Source organism: Cervus canadensis, chromosome 5, assembly GCF_019320065.1.
Source record: "Cervus canadensis isolate Bull #8, Minnesota chromosome 5, ASM1932006v1, whole genome shotgun sequence".
NCBI lineage: Eukaryota > Metazoa > Chordata > Mammalia > Artiodactyla > Cervidae > Cervus > Cervus canadensis.
This window is the reverse complement of record NC_057390.1, coordinates 59139276-59147717: the sequence shown is the minus strand read 5'-3', so window position 1 is coordinate 59147717 and position 8442 is coordinate 59139276. Positions and strand designations below refer to the sequence as shown.

At 39.8% G+C, this 8442-nt stretch overlaps 1 protein-coding gene across 1 annotated transcript in view; it reads left to right on the top strand.

The window, feature by feature from the left end:
• Positions 1–254: 254 nt before the first annotated feature.
• The window catches only part of PELI1 (pellino E3 ubiquitin protein ligase 1), a 53705-nt gene continuing 45517 nt past the window's right edge, over positions 255–8442 (top strand). The window contains exon 1 of the mRNA XM_043468888.1: positions 255–386. The gene's annotated coding sequence lies outside the window, so the exon portion shown is untranslated. The remainder of the gene's footprint in view (positions 387–8442) is intronic.

The following is an 8442-nucleotide window of genomic DNA, read 5'->3' as shown; positions in this document are numbered from 1 at the left end:
CCCGTCCCCTCCCTCCAGTCCCGCCCTCCCGCTAGTCCCCTCCCCTCCCTCCGAGCGTGGGTCAGAGACCCAGAGGCGGTGGAACCGTCGGGGGGCGCCGCCGCCGCCGCCGCCTCCAGCAGCAGCATCAGCCTCGCCGCGCGTTCGGATTTGCCTCGAGCCCTTCCGGAGCGCATCACAAAGCGGATCTCGCGGCTCTTCCTCCGCCCGCGGCTTCTACAGCGTTCGGCTCCGCGGCCAACTTCCCCTCGCTGGGCTCGGCCGGCTGGCAAGCAAGGCGGCGGCGGAACGGGCTGTCTGCTCGCGATCCGCGCGCACGCACACTTCTCCCCCCTCGCTCCGGGTGTCGGGGCCGTGCTGGGATTCCGGCCACCAGCAGTTGTCCGGTGAGTGTGGCCGCAGGAGGGGTCGCGGCGGGGCCGCCGAGGGGTGCGGGCCAGGCAGGCGCGCAACTTCCTCAGCGGCTTGCCCGGGCGGCCGGCCGGCCGGCTCTCCCCGCCCGCCTGCGCGCCCCCGCGCCGGAGGCGGCCGGGAGCGGAGTTTGCGGCGCCGGCATCCCGCGCCCTCGCAGGAGGAAGCGCCTTTGTCAGGAGCCGGCCCGGCGCGCCCTCCCCCTCTGCCTGGGAGCGGGCGCGCGGGTGGCCAAGTCCGAGCCCCGCGCTCGGGGCCGGGTCGCCAGCTGCCGGAGGGGAGCTCCGCGGGGGCGGGGAGCGAGACCGAAACCAAAGGGAAACAAAAGGGGTCGTGGGCTTTTCTTTTGTTTGTGCGACACTGATAACTTCTTTTTCCTTTCCTTACATAACACAGACTTCCAAGTTAGTCATTCTTTTTATTATGATTATTGTCATCATCTCTGCGTGTCCCTCGCGTTTCCTTTCATCTCTGGATCTCAGAGCACTTAAAAACACTAATTAATTACACCTCCGGGGCCCCGACGAAACAAGTTAATAAACCCGTTTGTGTAAGTGGGTAAACTGAGGCCCAGAGGAGCTCTCTAATTGATGGATACGCTTGCTCCTCCACCGCACCTGGTGTCTGAAGACCTGAAAGCATTTATGAGTAAAAACTCGTTCTCCAGTGCCCCGTGGAAAAAAGTTAAAGATGTTCCTTTTACTTACAGGCTAACTAAAGTCTAAAAGAGGTCGGGGTACTTGTTAGGTAGTTCAAACAATAACTCTTCTTACATAGTGTTTGAATTTTAACCTCAAAAGTCTCTTGAAAAATGCCGGGAGTGGGGAAAATACTGTGATCATAAACTCACCTCACCCATCTACTTTTATTTTTTGTGTGTGTAGGTTTCTTACAAGGCAGACGAGCAGGGATGGGGGATGGGGGTGGGAGGACAGAGACTTTTTAACGTAGGCTTCACAGATTTTAATCACTGCACACAAGGAAATGTGTCTTGGTTTTAATAGCGCCAACAGCCTCCCCATCGTTTAGTCATCAGATAATTGAGTGAGCGCCTTATCCATAAGGTGCTGGTTGTGCTAAGAACTGAAGCTTTAAATATACGAAAAGGTCATCTATTTGTTTTGGTTCAAAGACGGTGTACTTCTCTTAGTCTGCAGAATGTTATTTTGTTTTCATAGCAGCTGATCTTTTGTTTAAGAACTGGCTTTGTCTTTTTCTACCTTGAGTATGGGTCACCTTTATAATTGAGCAGAACGATTAAAGTGTTTTTGTTGTTATTTACTTTGCATAGTAGTGTGAATTTAGATTTTTGAATTGTGGAGAAGGTTCAATTTCTCCAGTTCTTGTTTCAGTTTATGGCGTTTTCTTTGTAACTAACAAAGAGAAAATGTTTTCTCAGAGTGATCAGATTTATATCTTTCAGAACATTGTCCTTCTTGTACAAATACAGCATATAAATTCTTTATGTTTTTTTACTCGTACCAACAACCTCTTGTGGAGGAAGATAATTCTGAGGACAGGTTTATTTTTGTAGTTGACCCAAACTAGAAGGTACTGTAAATTTAAATCAAGCATTATTTCTACTAGTTATTTCCTGAGGTGAATAATGATCAGAACTGTAGTAACAAGACTTTTTCTTATCCACAGTTCTCTTGAATTTAATTTTGTATTTTATAGTTGCCCCTAGATTTTAGATTCTGGTGATTCCATCAGAAAAGGGAAGGATGTTCTTATTTTGATATTTTCCCCCAGTCTTCTAACCTGTTCTCTTTCTGTAGTATCTTGAAAGAGATCGTGACTTTAAAACAGTTGAAAAATAAAACAGTTAAGTGTATGGAAAGATGCATGTAGTGAAGTGGCTATAATACTAAATCTAATAAATTTAAGACTTTTAAAGAGAAAACTGTCACCTAGATTTTTATTAATAATACAGAAGTGCTGTCATATAATAATAGTGATATTTATTGACTTTGAAAAAGAGATCCTGGGAATTGTCTCTTCCTGGAAGATTTGGGAGCAGGGAGAAATCTGTGCTCTCCTTAATATTTTCATTGAAGTGACCGTACAGTCGGTTAAGTTGAACTTTTTCTACAGCGTTTACAAACCAGATTTACCAGAGGCATTTATTTCAACTTTAAGAAAGCTACTAACACAATGTCTGCTCAGTCACTGGAGTCCAAAGGCAGAAGTTAGTGTTGACTGTCAAAAGGCTGGCATTGCAGGTTTCCTAGTTGCTTTGGAACCCTTTAAAGGAAATGACTGAAAAGCACAGGGCAGGGAACTGAGTCTAGTACTGCTGAATGCTGCTGAGCCAAGTTTCAAGGGGAAGCCTAAATATGTTTCCATCCGTCTTTGTTTCAGCTTCCTTTCAGGTTGTCAGAATGTCACTTCTATATGAAGAGTTCTCTGAATTCAGAATATGCCTTATTGTGGTTGTCCAGTAGGTCAGATGATAAGGACTATAGTAGTCGTGCTCCGTGAAGAACAGTTTTCAGACAGAAGCTTCTGTAGCTAAGAGATTTTAATCTGGAAGACTTTGAAAACTAACATTCTCACATAATACGCCTTATCATGGCACATCAGTAGAGACCTTTTCTCATATTTATTGAATCAAAAAGACTTATATGGATTATTTTGTTACGTCTGTTTTAATTGTCTGTGTGAAAACATAATGACAAGAACATGATGGAACTGAGAGGTGGTGCTAGAAGTTTCTTTGGAAAAATCATGCTGTTCCATGAAGTTACATTTGTGTCTTTTAATTGAGGAGGATAAAAAAATTTAAAAGCCAGTAGAAAGAAGAAAGAAAATCGGTAGAATGAAGGAAACCTGATGAAGATATTTTTAAAGAGTACAGTATTACAGATTCCTGGCAACAGTATGTAAGGGACAAAATTCTAGCTAAAGTCAGTAAACAGTGAATTCCATTTAGCACTTTCTGTTTATAGATCTCTAGCCATGTTTTCCAGATTCCCTCTAAATATATCACATAGGAAATGTAAATAGAAATCATTCCTTCAAGGGATTTGAGTTGTTAGGAGGTTTGTTTTTTTTTTTACACACATGGTAATGAGGGTTTATTGGTTTTCTTTGTTAAAGTTCGACCTCTGTTAGAGGACAGTTTCCCCCAGACTAATGTGTAGGAACCTCAATGCAAGAAATATTGGACACTGAAAGAACTAGATATAATTTCAGGTTGTATCACTAGCTTTTAGGGGTGTGTGTGTGTGTGTGTGTATTCTCTCGAAAGAGCAGTTCTAATAATTGTTCCTTCCAGAGGTTGAAAATAATTGCATGTAGTAGGTCTTACATAGTTTTTGTTTTTGCTGAATGAATTTGCAAGATAAAGAGAAACCACAAGATTTCTTGAGTCAGAGAATTTATTTCATTTTAAATAGAAGTAACTAATTGAAACATGAACATCTGATTGAAGCCCTTCAATTAGCATAGCTTTCTTCAGAAATAAACTCAAAGGGAAAGAGCTTCATCAGGTACTGTAAAAGAACTGAGTTGCAAATGAGTCTAAGAAGACCTGGTTATTTTTTCAGAATGTTGTACATGTTTTAGATATTTTGCTACAATAAACTCCGTTTCAGAGAAATAGAGTTCTACAATTACTCCTTGTATCACCCGCGTAATACTTTTTTACACTTCATAATACCATTTACAGAAAATAGAATATGTTGCTGATGCCTATGAGAAAATCCTGACATTTGTCATCCCCCAGTTAATCGTGACCGTCCATGTAGTTAAAAAAAAGTTTTTAATTGAATACACATGTAATTTACTTATTTACTTCCTTTTTGAGGAGTTTATTGCTGGTCTTTTACTTTATAATGTACCTCTTGGGATGTTGCTACTTCTAAAAATATGTAGTACCCCCACTCAGTTTCCCACCATGTTCTGCAGTTTCTCCTGTTAACTTTTTGGCTTCAATTTGCTTTTCCCCCTAAATTGTCTAAAATGAGCTAAGAAATGTTGAAACATACTTGACAAGAAATACAGTCAGTAATTTATTATGCTAAGCTTCAGCTAAATTTCAAAATACAAGTTTCGTTGGATCTATTTTGGAAATAGAAATTTACTTACTTTAAAGGTGGCAGATATAGCTAGTAGATTTCAACTTGGGTACCAAATCTGATTGCCTGGTGGTGACTGCCTAGAGTGCCATGTAGAAAACATGGAGTCCTGGTTCAGACTCAGCAGGACAGAGTGCTGTGATTAGCAATTTCTGCTGTGCACTTTTGGCATGAATGCCAACTATTCATTTAATGTTTTTTGGATGCCTTTTATGTGTCAGGCATTGGTCTAAATGCTAATAGCACACAAACTAAAATCTCTGCCTTATGGTGTTTACATTTTAGTAATGACGCAGACAATAAAATAAACAAATAAAATATTTTGTCTTTTAATGACAAATGGCCTGGATTCTTTTAATCAATAAATAGCAAGAAATCAGAGGGAGGGGTAATATAACTTTAAAAGCAACTCATGGGTCATATCCATCAAATGGATTGTATGGTCCTTAGATCCTGCTTTGAGCAAACTAACTGTAAAAGACATTGATGAAAAATTTGGGAAATTTAGACATTGGGATATTTAATAAAAAGGAATTGTTGGTTTTTAGGGTATAATGTATTGAACATGTAATGTAATTTTAAAACAAGAGCCTTACCTTTTGGAGATAGATATTTATGAATTAAAATATGATATCCGAAGTTTTTGCTTTAAAATAATTTGGAGGAGAGAGGAGCATAGATGAAACAGTATTGGCCACGTATTGAAAGTTGTTGAAACTGGGTAATGGACAGATGAGATTTCTTACTTTCTACTTCTGTGTATGTTTGAAAATTTCTGTAATTAACAGTTTTATACACACACACACACACACACACATACATAAAGCAGAAAGGGAGAAGAGGGGATACATGGGTTGGGAGTGCAGAGGTAATAATTATTTGAGTAAAGATCTGAAGGAGTTGAGAGCAAAAGCCTTGGAGCTAATTTTGGGGCAGGACATTCCAGGTGGAGGGAAGAGCAATTACAGTGACCCTGAGGTTGAACTTTGATTGTAAGGCCAGAAATTACAAGAAAATCAGTGTGTCTGGGTTGGAGTGAGAGAGAATAGCAGGGGATGGTCAGAAATACGGGGCTTCCCAGGTGGCACTAGTGATGAACTCACCTGCCGATGCAGGAGACTTAAGAGACATGGGTTCAGTCCCTGGGTCAGGAAGATGCCCCGGAGGAGGGCATGGCAACCCACTTCAGTATTCTTGCCTAGAAAATCCCATGGACAGAAGTGTCTGGTGGGCTATAGTCCTTAGAGTGGCAAAGAGTCAGACACGACTGAAGCAGTCAGAAATGTAAGTGGAGGGTAGAGGAGACCAACTTGTATAGGACTTGGTTGTCCATCCTTCCTTTAGAGTAAGGATATTTATTTTATACACTTATCTAAAATAAGTCTTCAGCCACCCTGGAAGCTATGCATAACAATATTGCTACTGCTAAGTCGCTTCAGTGGTGTCCGACTCTGTGCGACCCCATTGACAACAGCCTACCAGGCTCCTCTGTCCCTGGGATTCTCCAGGCAAGCATGTTGGAGTGGGTTGCTATTTCCTTTTCCAAAGTATACATGCATGCTAAGTTGCTTCAGTCATGTCTGACTCTGTGCAACCCCATAGACGGCAGCCCACCAGGCTCCTCTGTCCACAGGACACTCTAGGCAAGAATACTGGAGCGGGTTGCCATTTCCTTCTCCATCAACAATACTAGCATTACTCAAATATTTTTGGAACTTTTAAAGAATTGCCTTCTAAGCCAATTTAAGAGCCACACATGAAAATAGCTCATTACTTTTTATTTACTCCTTGTTTTTAAGGAAAAGGGGTATTAGCTACATGGTATCTCATTTTATTTATCAGATATGACTCAGAAAGGATTTTAACAGAGAGAAAATAGGAAATAACTTCAGGCTATTTGTGAATATCAGATCTACTCAGAGAAGGCCATTATTGTTTCTGAAAACCAGATCTACTCATAGACTAAAGAGGAATTTTAATAATGTCCTAGACAGTTGTAGCATCATTTAGAACAAGAATATAACCTGTGAGAATGACTAACATGGAAGAAACTATACTCATTTGGATATTTAAGTTCTGTCTCATACATGAAAACACATAACATACACACAAGACCATGCATATTTCTTAATACTTAAGTATTCGAAACAGTGATTGCTGATAAGTTTTGTGTCATGCATCCAAAATGGAAGAGATGGCATTTATCATCATAATGAAACTGTGTAACTTTCTTGTTGCTATGGCATACACTTGGAATTGAAAGACTAGCATGCGGTTAGTGTTAGGAATTTGGCTTTCAAGTCTTCTTGTGTTCATGTTTCAAATCTCAGATTAGTAGTTGTTTCAAGAACATGCTGATTTCCCATGAAGAACTCTTTTTAAATCTTTATTAAAATTACAGAAAAATCAGACCCTTATCCTCCAAGTGTTTGAAAGCTCCCCTTCCCCGAAAAAAAAAAAACTCCATCAATAGGAGTTTTTTTTAAATCATCTACTTATAGGACAATGTAAAGATTATTAGTTTTGAAAATTTTTATACTAGTTCATTTTTTTAATAGGAATGTTTTTCAACCTGAGAAACTTAACATTTGAATGCTTTTTAGTAACATTGAATAAAGAAAATATCCTTTTTCTAGTCAATTATGCATAATAAGAAGGTACAGTATTTTCTTTAACCAATAATATGATATGTAGATCTCTGCAAGGAGATCAAACTAGACAATCCTGAACGAAATCAACCCTGAAGGAATGAAGCTGAAGCTGAGGCTCCAATACTTTGACCACCTGATGGGAAGAGCTGACTCATTGGAAGAGACCCCGATGCTGGGAAAGAGTGAAGGCAAGTGGAGAAGAGGGTGGCAGAGGAGAAGATGGCTAGATAGCATCACCAAACTCAATGGATGTAAGTTTGAGCAAACTCCGGGAGATAGGAACAGGGAAACCCGGTGTGCTACAGTCCATGGGTTCGTAGACAGTCAGACACAACAGCGACTGAACAATAGCAACAAGCATAGAAATTAATGGAATTAAGTAGAATTTATGAAATTTTATTATATAATAGGTTACTAACAGTGACCACTAAGCACGTAAATACGTAACTGTATAAGGAATACTTTAACCAAGATTCCTATTTTTCAGAAAATTGTTAGGAATCTAGTTCTTTAATTCACTCAAGAGTTTTTGTCCTTTTGGTGGATAGATAGGTAGATAGCCAGATCCTTTTTTCATATACTGCACATACTATTAGGATTAAGCTGCTTGGCTGGATTATTTAATGTGTTTTAAACACTATCCTTTGAGCATGGAACATAGGCCATGTTTAATTTTGGGGCTTTCCAATAACTCTGGAAGTCTTTAACAAACTATCTTTGATTTACCTGTGAAATAAAAGTGGTGGTAGTTTTTTGGAAAGGACTTTGAAATTTTAAGAGGTGACTGTACTTGAGATAACAGTCAGTCTTTGGATTTGGTGGTAGGATTATCAAGCTGTTTTCTCATTTCCATTTTTTTGTGGAATAAATAACTTATGAAGGAGGAGAAAGAGAAAGAGGGAAAAGGGAGAGAGCAGGAGAAAGAAGGAAAGAAAAAAATTGGCTGTCACAAAATAGTAACCATGACCAGATAGACCTAGTAATTTGGATCTACTTAAGTGTCCATGACCTAATGAGCTAAGATTCAAACTTATAAATTCAGTAAAGAGTAGTAATAAAAATACAGCCTCTCTTTAAAGGAAAAAAGTTGCTTTGCAAAAGGGCCATGTTATATTTCACATTGACTTGAACATTGTGACCATGATAAAGCCTGTATTTCATTTTGGAGTGAATAATGATGACAGTGATTAACAATAGTTTATGGAGTTATATGAAAATTCAGTCTATTACTTAAGCTCTGTTCATGGTTGCAGCATCAGGTTCCAGGTTATTCTGTTCACCTTGTGTGTTGCAAATACTCA